Consider the following 18,594-nt stretch of genomic DNA (forward strand, 5'->3'; position numbering starts at 1 on the left):
GCAATACGGGTATACACATTAAAGTATCTTTAAAGAAGGGGAGAATGTTTGCTGGCTGTGACAAGGCGATCGAGGAAGAACAGCCCTCAGCCCTAATTCAGTACTATGATTTATCATTTGTTGCGTTCTCTGTGCAGATTATGAGTGTTTTTATGTACCAGAGTTGGATGGCACTGCACCGTGGGATGCCGTTTCCAACATATGTTTCATACACCTGAGTGCATAAACAACGGTTAGTCAGTAAACCCTTCCCTCCAGATGTGTTACTTCATGCAGGCTCCGACGGTCAGGGCTGCCTGGGGTACCGTCCCAGGGGGTGTTACAGCCGCGAGAGCGCAGCTGGCATAGAGGCTGCCACGATCATCACAGGGACCCAAATTCAGCTTTCGTTTTGGGCTGTTAGGCTCCATCTTCGCACCTGGTTGACCCTCGGCCGCCTCTGCCCGTAGCCTGGGATCGCCTGTCAGCTGGGCGAGGGCTGTGCTTGTTTTCACAGCTCTGGCTGCACTTGAAAGACCGCATGTATCTGTACACACAGACGTCAAGAGCATGGGGTGACAACGAGGCAGTCATAGCTCCCAGAAGACTTCCTTCTCACGCAGAGCCACCGAAAATGCTATAATGTTTCGTTCCTGCGTGGTTCTTGGTGCACGCAGACGCAGTACGTTCATCAGACAATTGCTAAAACATTGGTTCGTGCGTGAGCACTAAACACGCTCCAGTTTGCATTTCTGCATGCGTGCAGTCTCAGACCAGACACCATATAGGAATATCTTGAAATGCACGTGTTTTAGCTAAATAAAAATAAAACATACATCACAAACAAGGGAAGGCGCAGGCACTCTAAAAAGTGCACATTTCCAAAAAGGATCGTCACACTTCTCCTGTCAGCTCACGCCTTTCTGTTTTCAGGCACAGTTTATTTGACTATTCGGTGGCACTTGGCGCTAAATGAGTTCTCTGATTTGCGCCATCTGGGAAGATTTGCATATCCTGCAAGGCCTTAATGTGGGCACCCATGCTATCCACTGATATCTGACGGGAGGGGTGGGATCACCCTGACAAAGACTATCCACAACTGGAGGTTTGGAAGAGTTCACAAAGAGGCAGTCACTTAGCTCCTAGAAGACAGGAAGATACAGATGTTGGACATTGAACCTGTAAAGACGGGCGGTGAGACTGACCTGGCGCTCCGAAACCTGATGGAGGGGGTTAGTGCCAGACTGTAATCTAAGAACCCAGGGGCCTGAACAGAGGAAGAGTCAGGATGTCACATAGCGCAATAAAGTGAGAAGAGGGAAAGCCACATGCCAGGTAAAAGCGCCAAGAGGCTTTACCCCAAACCCACTCTTAACTGTGAAGCGCTCCTTGATGAAGCGCCAACTGCTCTCCATCCCGGCGAAGTTGAGGCTGCCCAGGCCGGGCATGGAGGGCATGGCGCTGGCCAGGGGCGGCGGCACGGATCCATGGAGGGGCATGTGAGCCGGTACCCGAATGACCCCTGCAACAGTTCTCTCATGTAACGTAATGGGTTCTATTGTACTAGTAAAGTCCGCGCTTTATAAGAATGTGCATTAAATAAATAAATAAATAAAAAAAGCCAGGCTCCGGTTCACCCTTTGGAGCCCGAGTCCTCAAAGGTGGTGCCAAAGCCTGGGAAGGCGGCGGAGAGCGGGTGGTAGGGTGCGCTGGCCTTGCCCCCCCCCTCCCCCAGATAGCCATCGGGCCCCCGCGGATTGGGCTGCAGGGCACTCTCCTGTTCGGGGCTGTTCAGGATCTGGTCGATGCCGAAGTTGATGGGCTCGTGGGGTGGCTGGCTCTGGGGGGCTGCCACCAGGGGCTCCATCCTCGGCGGCTGCCACCAAATATGGGGCTAACACTTGAGACGAGACGTTAGGGGTCACTGGGGCAGGGTGTGCACCATGGAAGAGGCTCGCAGGCCCGGGGGCAGGGGAAGACTCATGGAAAACAGGTAAGGAGCTTGGAAAGTGAGGCCGAGGACTGACGGTGTCAGCCACGGCAGAAGCTGAATACCTCAATGATGGCACAGCTGAAGGTTAGATAGTGTGCCTTTGTCAAAGTTATGTTAATTGAAGCGCATGACGGGGGGCAGCAATTAACGCGATTACCTTCACTAAAGGCAAACAATCTGACCGTTTTCGCGCCGCACGCATTTTAAAAGCGGCGGCGCGAAGGTCCTCAGATGTCTGTGCGCGCTCTACATTTTTAAATGCGCGCTACGGGAGGCATAGGTGCGCGCGTGCCCAGGCGCGCGGCTTAGAGGGAACAGTGCCTGTGACTGTGAGGTTGTTTCTGCTGCTGGGAGCTGGAAAGCAACACAACATCAAGTAAATCGACGCATCGCTCTTCTTGCAACAGTTTTTCCGACGCAACACTGTGGTGCAATAGGAATCTCCCTGCACCGCCGCTGCGCTGTTGAAACTGATGCAAATGCAAAAACAACATTGATGGACAGAATGCAGAACAATGTCATACATTCACCCCAGCACAGAGATCTGGGCTTAAATCCATCGTTTTTTTGCACTCCACACCACCCCAGTTCAGACATGGGCATATGCAAATCAGTCTTGACCCTGTGCCTCATGGGAACAGTCCAGCCCGAACTGCTAAGCCATGTCTTTCCTGGACCGGAATCAAGCAAAGTGCCTGCATCCGTCTTATAGGCCTGAGCTGCCGGCAAGGGCCTATAATGAGATTGAGGGCCTTTAACAACCGGTATAGCCAGAGGCAGAAGGACAATGAGGCGATTAGAATATTCCATCCAGTGAGGATAGAATGTTCTCAATTAACCATCGAGAAACTAAAAGATAAACTTTGGAATGTTGGATCCACAGGCCTATACTGGCCATAATTGACCCTGAGAATCTTCATTGTCTTCAAGGAAGCTGTCAACATTCTAATGTTCCAGTTAAAAGTAATGGAAGAATGATACATTTATCTGGCTCTGGCCAGCCATGAGAGCTTCTGGGAAGGTGCCTTGAATGAGGGTGGAATTGACAATGGGGGGTGAGAGAGCATCCGCAGAGTAATCCTTAATGAAGGATAAGGGTAAGACATAATTTTTTATAAGAAGTGGCTTTCTTCGAGTTGAGTATGTCTGGGAGATCCATGAGAGATAGGGCTTTGAAGGCTGACTATTGTTACATGCTACAAGAATGGGTGGACACAAGTGATGAAGCTGGCTTGGTCGCGATACGCTGCTGGGATCTTCTGTATTTTTTCACTTGAGAAGAGATCGATACACTATTCTGTGAAGTTAGGAATGGGTGGAAATGGTAGTGATTGATGTAGTGCTTGATTGTCATGAAAAGTGTATGGTTCTTTTGGTGATGCGCTGAGGGACTTCGGTATCATTAAGTCATCAGGAGTTCTGTTTTTCTTCCACTCTCCTTCCTGTCTGCACATGGATCATTGATTGTCAGCAAGGTTTTTAGAGCAACAGAGTGCTGAAGGCTTTGGTTTGCACTTGCTTGTTTTTATTAGGTATGGGTGTTCCAATAGTTTCCCAGAAAGGTGCTGAAGTTGTTTAGAAGGGTGTTAGTGTTGGAGGTGTTTTTATTGGGTGTGAATTTTCAAATAGTTTCCCGAAAGGTGCGGAAGTTGTTTAGAAGAGTGTTAGTGTTGGAGGTGGAGTTGATAGAGAGTGATGATAGAGAGAGAGAACCATTAGGTTGTCTATGGAGAAGTCTTTGAATTATCAGAAATGATGGTGACCTCTTTTGTGTTGACCTTGGCTTATTGGTGATGTTGTGCAGAGAGGTAGACATGGAAAGTGGTCGGTCCAGTCTAGGGGTATGGGTGGTTTGCATTGGATTGTTAGTGATGTTGAGAGGACAGGGCTGAGGATGTGGATGTTGGTTTTGTGACATGCTATACCATGTTGAATGTGTCAATAAGGTGTAAGTGTGTGTCTTCTGTTTTGTTTTCTAACAAGTGTTGTCTAGAAGGATGCAGTCACCCAAGAGAGTGGTGACATCTTATCAGATGGCTGAGGTGGCAAGGAGATCTGAGAATTTTTTAATGAAGTTGTTGTTCTGCTCGGGAAGCCTATATATGAGACAGAAGGTGGTGTTCAGAGTTGCAGGAAAGGGGAATCGCATGTCAGCAGCTCTATGAAGTTGACTGGTAGTTGCTTACTTTGGGGTGTAGAATCAGGAGGAGTTACGAATGACAACGAGTCTGCTTCCCTTCTTATGCACTGACCACATGATGTGAGCTGTTGCCTGTGAGAAGAAGGATTTTGAGGATGTGTGGGTGGAGCATGTTTCTGTGGTGAAGGAGGCATCAAGCTTGTGCATTTTTTTTAACAGAGTTTTATATAGTGCGAACTAGACCCAAACTGAATCAAGTATCAGAGCGCTTTACATAGCACCAGTTACGTTACATGAGGACACGCATTCATTTTAGGCACGGGGAGATTAAGTGATTTTCCCAGAATCACAGAAGGTTTTTTGGCGTCGTTACCAAGACTCAAAACAAGATCCACAGGTCCGAGGTCGAGCGCCCTAGCCGTTAGGCCAGCTCCTCTCCCCTCATTTGAGGGTGTGAGCAAGTTAATGGGATGTGTAGGACGGTGGGTCTATTTGTTGTGTGAATGCTATGTGAGAGTCTGGGTCATCTAGAACTGGGTGTGATTTTGGGGAATGGCAATGTGGGGTACTGGGTGAGGTACATGATTATATTTAACCTTGTATGCCTAATTGGGCTAGGGGTCCTGGATAATACCCTTGTGCGTGTCCGCCCTTTACTGGGAATGCCCAGACAAATGGATGCCTTGAAGAGGTGATTGAAGCTTCTTCTTTTAAAGATGGCCTTTACAAGAAAAACTGTGATATCAAACTCTGTGCAGATCAATAATGTAAAATCCAGTGATATCATGTCCTGTGTAGATGGATGATGAGAAATTCATCGGTAGCACAAGTAGTTGGTAACATCTTTCAGTCCAGAGACGATGCATTAAACACATCTGGAGCCCAGAAGCTGTCAATTTCTTAAAGCCATGAGAAGAGCTTAGCTATGCTAGTCCAATTGCAAAGATGTGATCTCAAACAAGGATTACTATTTCCTTCAACCCCCGACATGATAAATTAGTACAAATTATTTTGTGTGAAAATAAAGTGTGGTCCCTCTCTCTCTCTCTCTCTCTGTATATAGATATATATGTAAACCACCAGTAGGTAACATATAACCTGACATTGCATAGTAGGTAGTTACAGTTAGGACCAAAGTTTCCATAGGAAAAACGTTTTTTGTTTTGCGGATTACTTTGGCGCTGCTTGATGAATCTTCACGAAATGTTAACCTCCCCCCCTTTTTGTTTTAGGTACTATGTAGAAAGTTTCCAGGTGATCTGCCAAGCAGGGGTTCCCAAAACACGTTTTTTCCATGTTATGTCTATGGGTATTTTTCATTTTTTAACACGACTACAGCCTGAACCAGTGAACGGAATTACACCAAATTTTGCAGAAAGCTAGATATTTATCCTGAAAAGCATGCTTTCGGTGATTTGGTGTGAATCCATTCAGTAGTTTCAGAAATATGTGAGTTAAAAAAAATATACCTACCTAAGAGTCCAAAATCCTACTGAAACTACTGAAGTTTGATTGGTTGTCAACACTTCAACCAGGAAGTGTTGGCATCCATCTTGGGACACAGTTGAACTGAGTCCCACAAAAAATGTATATAAAAAAGGGAGCAGGGTAGAAACACCCTGACCCCGAGGTCTCTTGGGGGGGTCCCACTGAGAACCAGCAGGGCCAAAAAACGCATTTAAAAAAAAAAATGAAATTTCAACCAGATCCATGGATCCGGCTGAAAATGTTTAAAAAATAAAGCGCTTTGTTCATTATCGGCCCGGGTGGACCAGGTACTGGGGTAATTATGCAGATATAGGAGGGGGGGGGGCGCACGGGCCCCAATCCTGGGGCTTGCTAATGCCCCTGAAACCACTTATAATTTTTTAAATGGGGGGCCCCTTGGACCCCCTGCCCCGGGGACTGCCACCTTCCAGTGGCTTTAATTTTGATTGATGCAGGGAATGAGAGGACCCCCGCTACCCAGGGTACCACCACCTGCCCGGGGCTTTAATGGAAAGTAATGGGGGGGCTGCACAGCCTCCCCGCACCCTCGGGGAACCGCTCCCACCAAGCCACAGCAAACTCTCCTCCGCTTCATACAAGCGAGAGCATGTAAAATGCTCTCGCTTGAAAGCAGTGGAACAGAATTGCTTTTGGAAAGAGGGAGCTGCATGTTCAGCAGTTCCCTCTGTCCAAAGCGATGACTGCTCCTGCAGGATGCAAGTAGCCAACAGGGACTGCAGGGTCCTTTAGGCTTCCTCCGCAGTCCCCAATGTGAGGAACTGGGTGCCCTGGGTGGGACCAGGGCACCCAGTATTTTGGCCAGGACCCGGGGGGGGGGGAGGTCTTTTAAATGCTAATTCCTAACTATAGCGTCCCTGTAACCTTTTGTGTGTTCAAACATTTTATTTAATGTATTTTTCTCATATAATAAACACAATACAGAAAATAACACCGAACCGTAAAGGTTGAAGCGCATTACAAATACAAGGAATATATAACATCCATTTGCATCCAAATATAATACTATATAAATAACTATTGCATAAAAGAGTTAAAGAATGATAAAACAAAAAAATAGTCTGTAAAAAGTGATAGTAGAATAGGAGATAATTGGTCTTGAAAATATTTGTAGAATTCAGCCGGAATACCATCGGGGCCAGGTGTTTTATTGGGGTTTAGGGCTCTAATGGCTGTGATTATTTCTTGAATATTGGTGGGATTTTCTAAGGCAGGTTAGCAGTGTCAGAAATGTGAGGTGGTTGGCAAGTATTATGGAAGTCAGTGATGACATCATTTTGAAGAGTGAGAGGTTCATGATAAAAGGAGGAGTAAAAGGATCAGAACTCACTCAGTATTTCTTTAACACGTGTCAATAAAGTGGCATTATTTGTTTTGATGTACGGAATTTGAATTCTGTCACGCTTAATGAGAATATAGTTAGCTAATAATCAGCCAGATTTGTTTGAATTTAAATGAACATTTGATTTTTATCTTGAAACAAATAATCCTGCTCTTTTACTAAGCATACAATTATATTTATATCTATATTTGTGAAGTTAGCACTTATATTGCGGATCACAAGATGAAATGAAAAGTCTTTCCACAGTTGCTATATGTTCCTCTCATTTGGAGAGGTTTGCTTAGAATGATTTATTATCATGTGCCATTATGGAAATTGTAAATCCTCGAATATAACCTTTAAAGCAATCCCAATGGATAATTTTGGAGGTATCACGTGGATTATTATGAAAAAAATATTCACTAATGGCTGAGGCAAGTTTTAGAATTAGTTGGATTAAGAACTACGTCAGAGTGCATTCTTCATCTTTTTTTGGGTGTATGAGAGTCAGAAATACATAAGGAAAAGGAGATTAGGGTATGATCAGAAACTGTAATAGGGTATATAACAGACTCACTAATCATGTGGCATAAATTATGTGAAGTCAATATGTAATCAATCCTAGAAAAATGAGAATGGGCATTAGAATAAAAAGAAAATTCTCTGTCCTTAGGATGTTCCAATCTCCAGAAATTAAACAACTTAGTAACGGAAAAAAAAGATTTCAAACCAAAGTAAGATTTGTTAGGCTGAAATTTAAATGCAGAGGAACGTTCCAACAAAGGATCCTTGATGAGATTAAAATCACCCACCACAATCAGTGACAAATTAACCTATATTTAATATTTCAGCAGAAACATATGACCAAAAAGCAGGATCTTCAGATGTAGGAGCGTACATAGTGACAAAGTTTAAAAAATGTTTGTCAATTTTAACTTGAGCGTAAACAAATCTACCATCTCAATCATGGTGGTGAGACATTAGTTGTACTTGTGCTCTACGTGAGAAAAGTATAGCTACCCCATTTTCACTTTTTGCAGCAGGAGATGAAACTATAAGTCCTACCCATCCTTTGGACATAGTATGTAGCATTTTATCATCCACATGCGTTTCTTGCAAAAAACAAATATCTATATTAGACTTTTTTACATATTCTAACTGGGTGCCTCAAACCCTTGACATTTAATGAAGCAACAACTAACTTTTATAGCATAGACATATCACATTATGAATAGCAGAAATGGATAAAGGAAAACAGAGAAAGAAAAGAAAAGTAGCCCATATAAAAAGACAACACAAGACATACAAGACATACAACATATAAGGTGGTCAACCTCCAAGACCTGTTATCAATAAAACAGTGGAGACAGAGGTACAAAGCAAGAGTAATCACCTTATGTGCACCTGCTATAGAGAATAGAATAAGATCCTTTAGTAAGGGGAATTAATGTTAGCCTGTAGATCTGGATGGTTGAGAATCCATAAGAGTAGGGTCATGTTGGTCTAGAAATCGTATTAAGTCTGAAGGTGAGGAGAAAGGCTTGGAGACATAATTTTTCCAAATGCGCACAACCGAAGGATAAAAGAGGCCATTCTTATATCCAGCTTCTCGTAGACATGGCCTAAAATCCCAAAATTGGTGTCTTATTTGAACTGTTTCCATTGCAAAATCCTGGTGAATGAAGACTTTATTTACTTCAATCAAGAGAGTAGGGATCTCTCAGACAGCCTTCCTTATGAGTAATAGGTGATGATGTCTCAGAACTTTAAATATGAGCTGTCTTGGTTTGACTTGAGGAGGTTTAAGAATAGAGGGGATTCTGTGAGCTTTATTAATCTCAAAACATTCTGGAAACTTGATGTTTAAAAGTTTTGGTAAATGATTTTCCAAGAAAAGACAACAACTTTGTCCCTCAACTCCCTCTGGGACATTAAATATGCGTCGGTTGTACTGTCTATTTCTATTTTCCAAATCTAACAATAAACATTGAAGAGAAGCAACCTGAGGAATAAGTGGAGCCTCATTTGTAATAACGTTAGTATTGTCACAAATTTTTATCTCATTGTCTGCTACTCTCATAGATAGGGAAGCAATATCTCTCCGAATATTTTTAATATCTGAGCAAATGCTATCAGTATTTATATGAATATCTTGAATTTCCCCCAAAATGTTTGATAGTGAATTGTCTTGTGAATCTATAGCTTCGGACTTTGTGGGAGGTGGCAAACCAGTGTGTTTCCGTTTATTAGAGTGGTTTGATACCGATTTGGACTCCATGTTGTAGTACAGATAGCACTTAAATAGTAGTAAATACATTTAGAAAGTAAATGGCTTACAATAGATAAAAACCTTGAAGTATGCTATAGTTTTCCTGGTGAAATAATACATTTGTTGAAGAAAAAGCAGAGAAAAAAGGTCTTGAATAAGGTTTCAATAAAGTTCCAATGTAAAAAGTTAATGAAAAAAAGAAGAAAATCCATTTAAACTTGGGAAAGTGGAAGTATCCAGGCAAATTAAGAAAAATCCCTTTAAGCGGGCGGAAAGCTTCTGAAGAAAGACGGTGCTGAGGGAGAAATGCCCGCCTCCCCCTTTCACATAGAGCCCAACAGGTGAAAGGAGCTCTTCGTGAGGAGAATAAAAACTAAGCCTTACGTGCTTCACTCATTCGGTTTGCGGCGCTTGAATTTGCACCTGCAGCCTCCCCAAGGGATGATAAGGACCTGATGCGGAGGAGGACCCAAATAAATTCCCCGTTCATTGGGAAATAATTGTCAAATAAACAGGTGAGCACGCAGCTTAGGAAGCGGTAGCCATCTTGCGTCACAAGCACTGCCGACTCCCAACCTTTGTTTTTTAAGTTAATTTCTAAGGTTTTTTAACTGCAGGTGCATTTATAGAATGGTGGAGACTGGGGATGGGCCTCCGACCAGCTCTTAGGAATCCCGCTGCATAGAGCTTACAGGATGTACCAGGAGGGCTTCTTGGCCCCCAAGGACCCTACGAAGCCTAGGGGACTTTATACCCCAACCAGTAGTGAACCAGGAGGCCCATTTTCAGAGTGGTGGAGAAATGGAGCATGGCCTCTGACAACTTCTCTGCAAACCTGCTTTGTGGGACCCACTGGAGGTAACAGGAGGGGTAGTTGGCCACCATACTGCAGGATTACTGAGTTCTGATAGCAGTCCATGCCCCCTTTCACCACCACTCTGCAAAAGCACCTCCTGGCGTGTTCTTGGTTGGGGGATGAAGTCCCCTTCGCTGGTGAGGGTCCTTAGGGGCCAACTAGCCCACCTGTTACCTCCAGTACACCCCACACAGTGGGATTGCTCAGAAGTCATCACAGGCCATTCCTCCTTTCTCCACCACTCTGCAAATGCACCTCCTGGCACACTACTATTTGGGGGATGAAGTCCCCTTGCCTCTTGAGGGTCCCTGGGGGCCAACTAATCCTCCTATTGCCTCCAGTAAGCACCTCACAGCTGGATTGCTGAGAGATGGTCAGAGGCCACATCCCTTTTCTCCACCATTCTGCAAACCTGCCTCCTGGTGCACTGCTGCCTGGGGGATGAAGTCCACTTTAGTCCTGAGGCAGAGAGGCACGTTTGCAGAATGGTAGAGAAAGGGGACATGGCCTCTGACAACTTCTCAGCAATCTGTTTTGTGGGACCTACTGGAGGTAACAGGTGGCTAGAGTGGAGCTAAGTGGCACCCCTTCTGGGCCATTTTCGGCCCGTGGACATTATCCTACGGTACATGGTCAGCTGGTTGGGTACCGCTAGGGGAGCCTGAAGGCCCCCGAGGTCGTGGCCAGCTCCCGCCTCCTGCGGGAGCCAGCATGGCTTTTTCCCTCCAGGGAGCCGCTGACAGGCAGCTCCCTGGGGGTAAAAAGCAAAGTGTAAATGCTTTGAATAAGCGAGAGCAAAGTGCAATGTCCTGGGGGTCGGCACCCCAGGACATTGCTGGAGCCGGCTGTGGGGGGTGGCGGTCCCCAAGGCCATTTATGGCTCCAATTTGCAAAGTAGCCCCGGGGAGGTCGTGGTCCCTGGGGCTGTATGGGGAAGGCTTGAACCCCCCACACATTATTTTGAACATAGCCCCAGGGAGATGGTGGCCCCGGAGTTGTGTGGGTGCGGAAACCCCCAACACCTATTTATGTAAATAGCCCCAGGGAGGTGGTAGTCCCCGGGGCTGTGGGGGGCCTCATAGCCCCCGCATTCAATGGATAAGCCTGGGGGAGGTGGCAGTCCCTGGTGCTGCAGGGGCCAATGCGGGATTCTCTGACCCCCCACAAACCCTGCTGATTTTTTTATTTTTTTTAAAGCAGGAATTAGGGGGGAGATTTTTAGCTTTGGGTTATTTTTGCAAAAACAGAAAAAGAATGCTATTGAGGGGCTATATGGGGACCTCTGTAAGGCTGAGGTTATGCTTACACAGAGATGACAACATAACCAGGATATTTGCGAGGCCCAGATAGTGGTTACGGTTTGTAAGGCTAAAATAAACCAGCACTGGAGTTTGGAGGTCTCTTGGAAATATTTGCTGTATAAAAACGAATGTTATGAATATGGTGAGACTACAGGCAAATTCCTGGTTAGACGGATTAGGCAAAAACAGATGGGGAGGAATATAGCCATTATTAAGGACTCGTCTGGTAGATTAGTAGAAGCACCACTGAAAATTCTGACTTTTTCCGAAGAATTATTTACAGAAGGGCCAGTAACTTCTAATGAGGGCTACAAGGGATTGTTTTGAGACTTGCATAGAAGTACGCTCAGTAGAGAAGATTAAGTTCTACTCGCTGGCCTTATTACTTTGGAGGAGATGCGGGAGGCGATTAGCTTATTGGCAGTTGGCAAGGCAGCTGGCCCGACAACCTTCCTCTGGAGTTTTATAAAACCTTCTTCTCTGAACTATGCAGTGACATGCTAATCACTTTCCAAGTTGGGCTGCAGGGTCAGGCTCCTCCTTCCTGGGAATCGGTGAACATTGTTATCTTTAGAAAGCGGGATAAACCACCTATGCTGACAGGGTCATACAGACCCATATCTTTATTGAATTGCGACAGTGGGATCTACGCAAAGATTTTGGATATTTGTGTAGCCAGGATCATCACTCCCCGTAGTATCACATAGACAACATGGTTGTATGCCTGGAAGAGGCACAGTCCATCATATTAGATGGGCAGATGCATTATTCAATCTGGCTAAATTACAGGAAGCCCAGCTTAGCTTGATCTTACTCGACGCCGAGAAGGTGTTTGACTTTGTCTCTTGGTACTTTCTTTGGGCAGTGATGCAATGGCAAGGATTTGGAATGGGGTTTATAATGGCTGTAAGGGCTATGTATGGAACGCCCACCGCTAAAATCTGTGCAATGGGTCTTGAGTCAGATGTGCTACCTATTTCCGGAGGCAGGAATGTCTTAGCTCGCCTTAACTTTTTGCTTTATATATCAACCCATTTATAACCATGCTTGAACGTAACACAGTTGTTAAATCTATCTTCTAGAGACAGGAAGAGTACAGGGTTTTCGCTTATGCAGACGATATAGCCATTGTCACTCCAGAACTTGCAGTGGCAATGGTAGAGATTGAGAAGGTGGCGAACAATTTGGGCTATTCTCTGGATATAAGTTAAGTGTAGTCAAAATCCAGAATATTTGCATGTGGTAGGCCGCTTTTAATGATCGAAGAGTTGTGGATGAGGCAATATATTTAGGGATTAAAATCAGATCTTGCCTTGACCAATTGGTAGAGGTAAACTGGCTCCCTCTTCTTGGGAAAATTAAAAGCGAGCTCAATAGAGTTGACTGCCTGCACCTCTCACATGTAGGAAGATGCAATTGCTTAAAAATGAGCATTTTGCCAAAAGTGCTATACTTTACCCGAGCTGTACCTCTGGAGCTCAATAAAATTGAGCTCCAAAAATACAAGTGTTAGGCTCCAGTTTTATCTGGAGCCAGAAGGAACCTTGAAGGGCAATGAAATATATGACCCTCCCCAAATGTCACGGGGTTGGGCAATACCCAATTTTATATTTTACTATTGGGCCTGTCTTCTACAAAATATGGGCATTTTGATAACAGCTGAGGACATTACATATGTGGCTGATGCCCCATCCATTTATCAAATGCTAATGGGCTTATAAGCAACGGGATGTTTGCTTAAGACCTTGGAACCTAGTTATTACTAAAAAAAAACTAGGTGCAATTTGTGACCTCCTTAGAAATGGCTAGCACTCCCAAATCAGCAGACCACATTGTCTGTGACTGCTTTTTAAATGTAGCAGTTTTTTTAAATGCAGTCCATTTTCCTTAAAGGAAAACAGGATGCATTTAAAAAAAGGAAAATGAAACGTTACTGTTTCATTTTTTTAAGAGTAGGCAGTGGTCCATTGGACCACTGTCTGCTCTAAAAAAATAATTGCAACCCCAGTCACAAAGGGGAAGGGGTCCCCTGGGCACCCCTCTCCGTTTGTGATTGGGTTACTACCTACTTGAAGTAGGTGGTAAACTGTGAGTGTTTTGTGACCGTAATTGCGGTCGCAAATCAATCATACATTTAAGTGCGAGTCGCTATTTGGGAAGGACGTCCTTCGCTTGCCCCTTCCTAATAGCGATTTGCAAATCCTATTTTGTGAGGCTGTAATATGTCCCAGACTCACAAAATAGGGGTTGTACATGGGCCAGACCTATCATGCGATCGCAAATGGGCAGATTTCCCATTTGCGACTGCAAAACATGGTCGTACAGCTGGCCCTAGGCCACTCTATGCCACTCCAGTCAAAGCCACTCCATGCCACTCTGCTCCACTTTACTCAACTCAATTCTGCACCACTCCTCTCTATGCCACGCCCCTTTATGCCACTCTAGTCCACTCTTCTTTATGCCACTCTACACCAGTCCACTCTGTGCCCCTCTACTCTACACCACAATCTCTACTGTGCCACTCGATGCCACTCTTCTCTAAGCTACTCTACGCCATTCCACTCAATGCCACTCCAGTCTCTGCCACTCCACACCACTCTACTCTACACCATTCCGCTCTACTGTATGCCAGTCCACCCAATGCTAGTTTATGCCACTCCACTCTATCTATTCTATGCCACTCCACTCTATGCCACTCAACACCATTCCCCTCTACTCCACCCTCTTCTACACCACAGTCCTCAACACCACTCTCCACTATGCCACTCTATTCTATGCCACTAACTTTTAGTGAGACCTATAGGCTTTGTGAATTGTTGTTACATAAACTGCCTCATCATCATAAAAACTTGTGGTTTTTCTGCTCCCACCATCGTTCTTTTTTCCTCCCCACCACTGCATTTTTGAGTGCAGTGAAAACAACCAATTGTGAATGCTGCATTCGGCTAATGAGGTCTTAGATCGTGATAGCCCTCCTCAGGATAAGCCTCTCCATCCTCTTTGTTATATTGCTATTAAATAATGGCACATTTCCTACAAACTAGCATTAAAACACGTATTTTAATTTAGATGCAAATGTAACTCAGCACATTACCGGTTTAGATGCAAAAAAGAAAAACCTCCTCTCAACTCTGACAATGGACAAGTCACTTCAATGAATAGTTTTACTACAAGGACGCGTTTCCCTAAAGCCAAAGGTACATTATGAAGCTGGTACTTGAATTTAAATCTTTTCTTGATAAGGGGCCCACATGTTTTTCGCATTACCTTGTTTTAGAGTTGACCCAAGATGGCTGCAGTGAACATGTCAGATCTTTAAAATGTACAAGCGTTTGACTCAAATTTCACACAGTTCAGGGCAACCTTAAACAAGATAACAGCTGTCAACGTCAATCCCAGTTACATTAGTGCCTGCATACTGACGGCTACTATGCCTATATACGTTGCTGACAGATATTTCGTTTTGCAAATCTGTAGTGCTGTGCTTGCATGCATGTTGGAACAATGCCACAAAATGTGCTTCTTTTTTCAGCGGAAGTCACTATGAACAAATCTGATACCAAATGGAGTAGTATGGTGCCACTTTTATGACAATAATTTTGCACCCTGTGTATGTTTCCAGAAATATAGGAAATTGTCTGATCGATGCAGTGATTAATGTTCCTGCTCTCTTGGGAAGTTAGGGGAAATACTGCAGAAGTAAGATTGAGGGGGATATTCACAAGGACTTAACTCCGATTTATCCCCACCTTAACGCATCAAAAGTGGAGATAGATATAACACCCCATTCACAAGCTGGTGCAAACTGCAGACATCGCCTGTATTCCCGCGATAACTGCCCCAAAATGTACCCCCACAGTGGACACCACCAACTAACCCAATTAGATGCAGAGTAGGCGTTCCCGTACAAAAACACACAAAAAAACCACAACACCACTTTCGCAACGAACTGCCAGATCTGCGAAGCGAAACAAAAACATGTGATAAGCCACAATAGCACCAGGTATTTAACACCTGGCTTTTGCTGGTGCTAAGCAGGACAACTACCCACAGCATGAAAGGGAGCCCAGCCAAGAGCCACACCTGAAGACCCACAGATGCCATGGAGACAATGATCATGCAGCATTGATACCCATGAGGGCCACAACATCCCCCGCCACCACCCTGACCCCCCCCCCAGCCCCACCCAGACCTACATATACCGTGTGCAACACAAGAGCCACAACAAACGCATGATGACGCACGCTCGCGAAATAAATACACACGTGTTGGCAGAAGAACGAGAAGCAGTCACACAGCATTGAAGTAACAACCAAAAACTTTATTTAAACACAACGCAAAACACCAATGCGGAAGACTCTTGTTGGGTACGTCAGGGACAATCTCGACGTCAGAGCCTGGAAAGGAAAGCACAAAATCAGGACGTGTGTCATGCGCATTTCAAAGGAGCGAGACACAGAGAAACAGAGAAGGAAAGTGAGCCAGAGATAGAAATAGAGGGAAGGAACGGAAAGGAAGGGAGAGAGAGGGAAGGGAGAGAATGGGAGAGAGAGAGAAGGAAAGGAAGAGAGAGAGAAGGAAAGGAAGGGAGAGAGAGAGAAGGAAGGAAAGGAAGAGAGAGAGAGGGAAGGGAGAGAGAGTGAGAAAGAGAGAGAGAGAGAAGAAATGGAAGGGAGAGAGAGAGAAAGAGAGACCGCCGCCCCTGCGCACACAGGCCCCACTGTTCACCTGCTGCCACCGGAGTGTCCATCCGTAGGCACACCATGTGCCCATGCAAGCTCCAGGCCCCGGTCACGCCACCATGGCATGGTCCTCATCATGCCGGCCCGCCCCGCGGCCCAGCAGGTCCCACACATGACGTTGAGCCCTCTGTCTTCAATGGCGGAGACCACATCAGTGCACACGTCATCATCACAGGCTGCACACCCACTCAGCTATTACGGTGCCACTAACCCTGTGCAACGCCAGTCAGCACCACGTGGTGGTATGCCTGTGACGGCTGCAAGGCCTCGGGTGCCACTAACCCTGTACAACACCAGTCAGTGCCATGTGGTGGTAGGCCCGTGAGGGCCGCAAGGCCTCGGGTGCCACTAACCCTGTGCAACGCCAGTCAGCGCCACGTGGTGGTAGGCCCATGACGGCTCAAGGTCTTGGTTGCCACTAACCCTGTGCGCAGCAACTCATGGGCCCTTTATGATTGAGCACCGTGGAGCGTCCGTCAACCAGTCACCACCGGCAAAGGGGAATGTGATGTTATCGGCCCCTTATATTTGCCCGGTCACATGGCCTGTGATGCCTGTGCTGGATGGGCGTGGTGTGTGTGCAAACCTGCCCTCAGGAAGTGGCTGTGACATGCTGACAACTAGACCAGTGACCTGCACACCACCAGTGAGTACGCCTGCGACAGGTAGCCTCCCCCACGGAGTGTAAGCGGAGTGGTCTGGCCTGGCATACGCCGGTCCAGCGCAGGGCTTGCAACAATGACTCGGGGGCCCTGGACGTGGTTCATTCCATGTCTGGACCAGGAAGTGACTAATGCATGTGTCCCTGTTGTATTGTCCACGGCATCCCACTAGATGAGCATCATTGACGTAAGGGAAATCACTGCCCCTACTTTCATCCACACATTCATACATGAATGATGAAAGATATGACACAGCAGTGCGTTACTGGATGTTTATTGCACATCCAGTGGAGTGGTACAGGGCCATACCCAGCACAGCACACAATATGGGCCCGTGGAGGGCCAGCCAGAGTTCATCCGGGGATGACAGGTACTGCGGAAGAGAAAGGGTACAGTCCGCAGTTTGGTCGCCGTGTCATTGGTCATCAGACAGGATATGGCAGTCCATGTCGCGGTCCAAAGGTGAGTGCAGCGGAGTGCATCGGGGGTCAGTGGGAGGTCATGAGGCCATGTGTGACATCAGGCAGACACAGCCAGATAACGGAAATGAACACTAGTGCCTCCTTCTGACAACAATCCCATCCATGTCCTCATCCTCGTATGTGTGCTCTGCCCCACATGTGGGTGTTGCAGTACCGGCTGCGGCACTGTGTACCACTGACACATCAGGGGCCGGAGTAGGATTGCCAGCCGCACTGTGTGGCAGTGACACATCAGGTGCCGGAGTAAATACGCCTGCCGCACTGTAAGGCACTGACACACCAGGGGGTGGAGATGTGGATGGTGTGGGGGCAGTAGCATTCATCAGTGCCACGCCTTGTGGAAGTAATGCTATGATGAGGATCTGCAGGGCATGTTGGATCTCAGCTATATTTTGCTGATGTGCAGCAGTGGCTGCCATCCCTTCTGCCTCCATCCGCACCATGTCCTCCATGAGCCTCCGCATGTGTGCCAGCTCACGGCTGGAATAGCTGGAGCCAGTTTGAGCGGACAGGTGTTCTTCTCTCCACGTCATGACTCCAGCGATGTCATTGAGGGCTTGTTGGAGGCCATGGAGTGGGCCGTAGATGACCGTTAGGGATGGGAGCTGGTCTCTGATGGGACCTAGACACCCATGGATGGAATCCAGTTTGGTAGCCATGAGGCCGAACCCCACCTGCACCTGCTCAGCTGTCTCCCTCTGGACCGCCAGCACACGGCGTTGGAAGGCCATTGTTTGTTCCTGGGGGTCTTGGGAGACTGCCAGGGCTGTGGGTGCCTCCTGCTGGATGGTTTGGGTAGTGGGTGGGGTCACCTCGATGCAGCCGAGCTGCCCTGATCCTGTAGGTGAGTTGCGGATGATGTCCAAGATGTGTTGGAGGGCTTGGGTGTTGATGCTGATGGTGTCCTCCTCGTCATCAGTGAAGAGTGGCTGGGACTGCTGTGCAGGAGGTGTTTACAGTGCCTCTGCAATGTGAAGGGGAAATGGTGTATTACAATGTGTCCACATGTATGTAGTCGCATGGTGCATGTTGACAATCAGAAAGCATGGCATTGTACATTGTGACAGTCTGTAGATCAGGGCCATGACCCAGAGTCATTGTGGGTGTGCACTGTGCTCTGCTTGATTGTGCATGTGTGCCATTGTGGCCATCTCCACCCATCCCCCCAGTCCCTGGTGGTCACTCACTCTGTTTCGGTTGTGTTGTGTCCTGTCGAGCAGTGTCCGGTCCCTCGATTCCGGCCACTGTCTCCACACTGATGACTGTGGACACCAGCTCCTCCTTGTCGTCCAGCACAAGCTGTGGCACTGGGCTACCACCTCCAGTCTGCATTGATGCCAATC

This window comes from Lissotriton helveticus, chromosome 10 (assembly GCF_964261635.1).
Source record: "Lissotriton helveticus chromosome 10, aLisHel1.1, whole genome shotgun sequence".
In the NCBI taxonomy this organism is placed as follows: Eukaryota; Metazoa; Chordata; class Amphibia; order Caudata; family Salamandridae; genus Lissotriton; species Lissotriton helveticus.